Raw genomic sequence first — 6,779 nt, forward strand, 5'->3', positions numbered from 1 at the left:
GTCATGAATGAAACCATTTAAAAATACACTTTTGACATCCAATTGAAAAAGTTTGAAGTCTCAATGGCATGCATAAGCAAGTAACATTCTAATAGCTTCTAATCTAGCAACAAGGGCATTAGTTCCATCAAAATCAATACCTTCCTCTTGATAGTAGCCTTGGGCAACTTGTTAGAGTAGGTGCCCTAGAGCCAATCAATTATTGTAAAATTGATTATGTAATAAATGTTTATTTATCAATAAAAGGCATATTCTTCTATATCGTGTAAATCATAGTTATATGTAATGATTTATGTCCTTAGGATGGTAGAACCGTGACGAGGGTATCAAGTGTTTCAAATCTTGATAGTGAGAACCCTATGATCACATATGGTGGCCATTCTAGAAATGTCCATAGCCCTAGTATTATTCTAACCAAGGACACAGATAATACGGTAAGGCTATCATAGTGTTGAACGACCCTGTCGAAAGGTAGTGACTGATCTCGCTTGTCAAGGTTGTTTGCCGACAACTTGGTGCAACGCATGGGTGCTTGCTAGAGGCAAGTTCACTAGACAGACCCACCAGAGGATTCCATATAGATGGTAACCCTAGTGTATATGGAATAAATCCTCTAATGGATGGTGGTGCATATGATCCTTAGACTTGAGATCACCGGAGTGCCTTGTGCACCAGTTGATGTAGTTTGACCCTAGCCCAACATAGTTCTATTCAGAGCTATCAATACGGTAGTGATTGGCTACATTGAGAAGTGTATCGAGACTATGGTGGATCGACAAAGGATTCATCACTCTTGGGTACGGGAGAAGTTATCTCACTGGGTAATTCAATAAATGGCAATTACACTAAATATGTGGCCACAGTAGGATTGGGTTGTTGCTCAATCCAATTTGATATTCCTGTCATTGGTCTAGTAACTGAATACAAACATGTCAAGGATATCAAAGGTTAACACTATTTATGCACCTCAGTCTCGATGAGATAACAGTTGATGAAAGGATTTGATTGCACGGTAACCGTACCATTGACAGGTTGCGGTTTCGCTGAATCCAAATCTATCAGGTGGCCATGATGCCTTCCTAGGGGCCAATCTTGGTCTGTGTGTAGTGAGATGATTAATTGGTGTTAATCGCGATACTACACACTGCCGATATGATGAGGAGTCTACGGGTCACACACTTAAAAGATAATTTAAGAATCTATTTGTGAGAAGGGTATTTTCGTCTTTCAGGACAAAAGAGTATTTTGGTAATCTCGCAGTGCAATTAAATTTGTTGAGGTTGTTGCCTATATTTAATTTGATATTAAAATTAAATTAGTGAGATTATATTTAAATATATGTATGCATATATTTAAAAGAATTATTATTATTAATTAAATGTTAATATATTAATTGATTTTAATTATAATGATAATTAATTAATTTAAAATACCAATTACATGGTGTTTAGTTGCAAGGGTGAACTAGGGTTGGAGCCCATAACTATTCCTAAGTGGAGGAGGGTTTTAATCGTTGCACTATATAAGTGCAACTTAAAAATTAAAACATGTGAGATATTCATTCAATTAAAAACCCTAGCCACCCAAAAGGTTCTCTCACTCTCACGTTTTCTTCTTCAAGTGAAGAAGAAATTTTTTCAATTTTTTATTATCTTTGATTCTTGAAGCCCTTGATTATTCTAGCAAAATAATCAAGGGTTTTGCAGATTGTCTTCATGTGTATTTCCGTGAGTGCGATCCTACATTGGATCTCTTAGCGAAGAATGTAACACCCACATTGAGGTAAGTTATTTATGCTATTATGCCTTTAATTCCTTAAGTTTTGCTTGTATTAAGGTGAAAGATTGAAAATTGGGAAACTGTAGACTTTGCTGCGGCAAAGGAAGTTTGTCACCGCGGCAACAAACTCTCTGCCCAAATCGTGTTCTAGAATTTGCAGGCTTCGCCACGGCGAAGAATAAATTTTGCCACAGCGAAGAATAAATTTTGCCACAGCGACGTATGCTCTGGAATGCTTCGCCGAGGCAAAGAAGAATTTTTGCCGAGGCAAAGAACTGGTTGGAAATCTTGAGAAGATTCTAAAGAAAATTTCCTTAAGGGAAAAATGACCATTCTACCCCTAATTTGTTGTAAATGTGGGGAGTAAAAAGTAAGGAAATTTTTTAACGCCCACATGGAGGTACATAATTTAATTTATGCTTTTATACCTTTAGTTGATTTTTGCTAAAGTTATTTTGAGAAAATGTGAAGAAAATGCTTTAAACTTGCATTAAGGGTAAAATGGTATTTTCACACAAAATTAGTTGAAATTGTGGGGAGTGAAAAGAGATAGAATTTCATGGAGAATGCAATAAAATGAGGGCATTATGGTAATTGACTAACGGACATAGATGGAATTTTAGAGAAAGTGCAAGGGCAAAATGGGAACACATGCTTATATTAATTGATATAAGGCTTTATTTGAAGAAACCCTAACCCATATCCAGCCCTTGTTCACACCACTCTACCCCATTTTTCTCTCAATTTTCTTCACTAACTTCAAAGGAAAATCATAGGATTTAGTCTAGACTTTTGGAGATTTTCAATCTTCAAGCATCCTAAGGTCCAAGAGGAAGAGATTTGGAGAAAAAGGGAAGTGATCTCACATATTCAAGGTAAGTAAACCTACTTTGAAACTTAATTTGGGCAAAGCATGTGTTGAATGAATTTTTGCATGTTTATATGTGATGGTATGAGAGAACTATGGGCTGTTTTTTATGTTTATTGATGTATTAATTCTAGCCATGAGAAGTAGTGTATGGTTATGTGAAGATTTGGTGAAGTTGTGGAAGATTTGGTGTTGAAATTTTTGAAGTGTAGAGAATTGTGAAAATGGACAGGTTTGATACTATAATTAGTGAATTTCTGGCTCACAATTTGGTTGAATTAGAGAGTTGTGGAAGTGTAGCCAACAAGGTAGTTGCATGTGCATATGAAGTGTTTGATGAAAATCCAAAAAGAAATTGCATGCATGAGTTGGATAAACCCTAATGAGGAAAGGGTTAGAGAAAGGCAAGGCCTAAAGTTTGAATGTATTTTATTAATCTTTTAACCTGTTTTCACAGGGTAGAATGGTTAGGAAAGGTTAGGGAGTAAGTGAAGGTAAATAGGTATGGAAAAGCCTTAAAGTAGGCATGTTACCAAGGTGGCCCTGTCAAACCCGTGACCTTCTGAGTGATTTTTGGGCATCTTATCTTTCGAACTGGGTTGAGTCATATAAAAGTTGTAGCCCTTTCTCTAAGCTTTAAAATGAGACCAAGATCATAGCAATCAGAGGTGTATAACTCAAGATATGCCTTCTTGAATATGACGTGTGCAGAATAACTATCTCAAAAGTGCTTCCACTTTATTAGTTTATTTGTAGTCTAATAATCTATAATTGATTCCAAGTACGAAAATGATGCTTAAAGGGTTGTGAAGCATGTTTGAATGAGTGGTCTTTGTGATTATTTAATGATTGTATGAACATATATGTTTGATGTAATGAATGACCATGGAGGTTATGTTCATATATGGAAAGTGTATGTTTTATTTTAAGAATGCAAGGGTAGAATTTCCATAGCTTGGAAATTCATGTTGAAATGTGTATAGTATCTCTTTCTATTCTCTTTCTATATTATACTATGATATAAGGATTTTGCGATGAGGAACCCGTGAGTGATAGAGATGCCCACATACATGCCGCCACGAGCGAGCGATATCAGCAGAGAGATATAGTATTTGTACAGTCCGTGAGTAGTGTATGTAGATGAGGACTGTACCCAGTAGAGTATACCTACATGCACACTACCACGAGCGAGCGGCCACATCAGAGAGATACATTACTTGTACAGTCCGTGAGTAGTGCATGTAGATGAGGATTGTACCCACTCACATGGCTAGGGTTCCAAATCCATGCATCAACCTTGTCCGATCGGCAAACTAGAAAGAAGAAATAAAAGAAAGAGAATCAGAAAAGAAAAGAAAAGAAAGAGATTACAGCATAAGAGAAAGAGAAACAGAAAAGAATGAAGAGTATAATCAAAGAATAAAGTGAGAAAAGAAAAATCAGAATATGAGTAACGGAGGAAAAACAGTAGTGTAGTTTGGTTTACTTACTGAGCAATTAGTGCTCACTCCATTAATTTACTGTTTTGCAGGTACTAGATGATTTGCGATCGGGTGGGACGTCAAGAAGTGGTGGAGTTTGGCGGCACTGTTCAAGATTACCTTATGTTACTTAAGTATATCAATGTTATGTGTATATATATATATTTATGAATTAAAAATTAGAATTTTTGGATTTACATTATGTATATATGTTTGTAAATGTTATCTAGTAAATTTTATCTCATATTTCTTACAGAATTACTAGCTATATAGTATATTACATTTTTGGTATTAGAGCGTCGATTTTGGGAAATTGACCGTAGCCAATCGTTGTAAGTTATTTCTTTTCTCACTTGTATTAGCTGACTAATGGTATTGATGCTATATGTTTTAGACGAGACGGATGACTCGATCTGGTAAGAAGAATGCAATGAGTACGAGTGAGCCATCCAACCCATCCGGATCTACTCCCCCTATCCTCAATGAGGCAAGGATTTGTACTATTATTCAACAGGTATTGGCAGAGAGCCAAGGGAGACCAATATTGGAGGGAGTTGAGACCCCAGTTGTTGTACCACTGACCACTAGAGAGGAGAGAGGAAGGTCGGTACCTCCGATAGTATAGAGTTGTCTTGAGCCCATTTATGGGTTACCTAGTCAGCATCAGCTGTTAGAATTTTGGGGTACGACTGATGCATCAGTGGCAGAAGAATGGATTAGATCTGTGGAGCGCACGACAACACTTTTTCCCAGACAGATAGGGAGAAGATCTGGTATGCGAGTTTCTTGTTTAAGAGTGATGCCTGGATATGGTGGGAGCTAATGGATGAGACTCATGATGTAGTCACGATGACTTGGGGAGATTTCAAACGACTTTTTGAGGCAGAATATAGGACAGCTGACAGAATGCATGAAAAGATACATGAATTTATTAACCTACATCAAGGAATCCGTTCAGTGAAGGAATACTCTATTAGATTTAATTCCTTGGCGAGGTTTGCACCAGGTATTGTGAGCACACCAGAGTTGAAGAGGGACAAGTTTGTGCATGGGCTGAATCTAAAAATAGTCCGAGATGTGATGGCAGGTGCCCAGCCCCCTCAGACTTATAGTGAGGCTTTGGAGCGAGCTTTACGAGCCGAAGTATTTGTGAATAAGTTGACTTCATTGACTCCATCAATAGCAGTGTCCAGTGTTCCACCTCCCGCTCCACAGAGAGACAGATTTGATACCCCCAGTAGTAGAGAAGGGCAGAATAAGAAAAGATTTTAGTCAAAGAAGAACAGAAAGCAAGGGAAGAACAAACAACCAAAAACTATTGAGTTTCCCCAATGTCAAAAATGCGGGAAATATCATCCGGGAGAGTGTCTCAAATGTGTGTGTTTTAGATGCCGACAGCCTGGACATATGATGAAAGATTGTAAGGCCCCTCCTGCATCCATAGCAAAGACATCCAGAGGTACTAATGCTCAAGTGAAGCCGAGGCCAGCCCATCAGCAGTTACTGGTCAATTATTATTTCATTCAGTTTCCCTCTATGCATTAGTTGATTCTGGAGCCACACACTCATTTATTACAGATGGATTATTGAGAGATTGGGTTTGAAACCTATTAAAGTAGATCAACCCATTAAGATAGAATTGCCAGATGGTGACAATGTGGTAACTCAGGAGATGCTTCCAAGGGAGTCCGTAGTGATCCATGGAAGAATGTTGTTTGTAGATTTGATTGCGTTTGACATGCCTGACTTTGATGTTATTTTGGGCATGGATTTCCTAGGGAGATATGGAGTAGAAAGTGATGGCCGAAAGAAGAAAGCAAGATTTAATCTTGATGACGGCGATAAGTTTATTTTCAGAGAGGGACATCAACTTAGTATGTTAATTAGCAGTGTAAAGGCCAGAAAGATGTTAAGAAAATGGTGCTCCGGATATATTGCCCATGTGGTACAAAGTAGTGATGTCACTCGATCAGAGATCCAGAATGTACCAATAGTCTGGGAGTTTCCAGATGTATTTCCAGATGATTTGCCAGGTTTACCTCCAGAAAGAGAAATGAAGTTTACCATTGAACTGGCACCAGGGACAGCACCTATTTCTAAAATCCCTTACTGGATGGCCCCAACTGAGCTACAAGAGTTGAAGATGCAACTTCAGGAACTCCTAGATAAGAGTTTTATTCGACCCAGCCATTCTCCTTGGGGAGCTCCAATCCTATTTGTGAAGAAGAAAGATGGGTCCCTACAGATGTGTATAGACTACAGAGAGTTGAATAAAGTGACAGTGAAGAACAAGTACCTGTTACCTCTCATAGATGACTTATTTGATTAGTTGAAAGGAGCAGTAGTGTTTTCAAAGATTGATTTGAGGTCAGGTCATCGCCAAGTAAGGGTGGCAGAGCAAGATATTGCCAAGACTGCATTTCGGACCAGATATGGGCATCATGAGTTTGTGGTGATGCCTTTTGGGTTAACCAATGCCCCAACAGTCTTTATGGATTTAATGAACAGGGTATTCCATGATTGTCTTGATCGATTTATAATGGTGTTTATTGGTGATATCCTGGTTTATTCTAAGACAAGAGAAGAGCATGAAGAGCATTTGAGATTTGTGCTATAGCGATTGAGAGATGAGAAGCTGTTTGTCAAATTTT

This window comes from Pistacia vera, unplaced genomic scaffold (genome assembly GCF_008641045.1).
Source record: "Pistacia vera cultivar Batoury unplaced genomic scaffold, PisVer_v2 Contig153, whole genome shotgun sequence".
Taxonomy (NCBI): domain Eukaryota; kingdom Viridiplantae; phylum Streptophyta; class Magnoliopsida; order Sapindales; family Anacardiaceae; genus Pistacia; species Pistacia vera.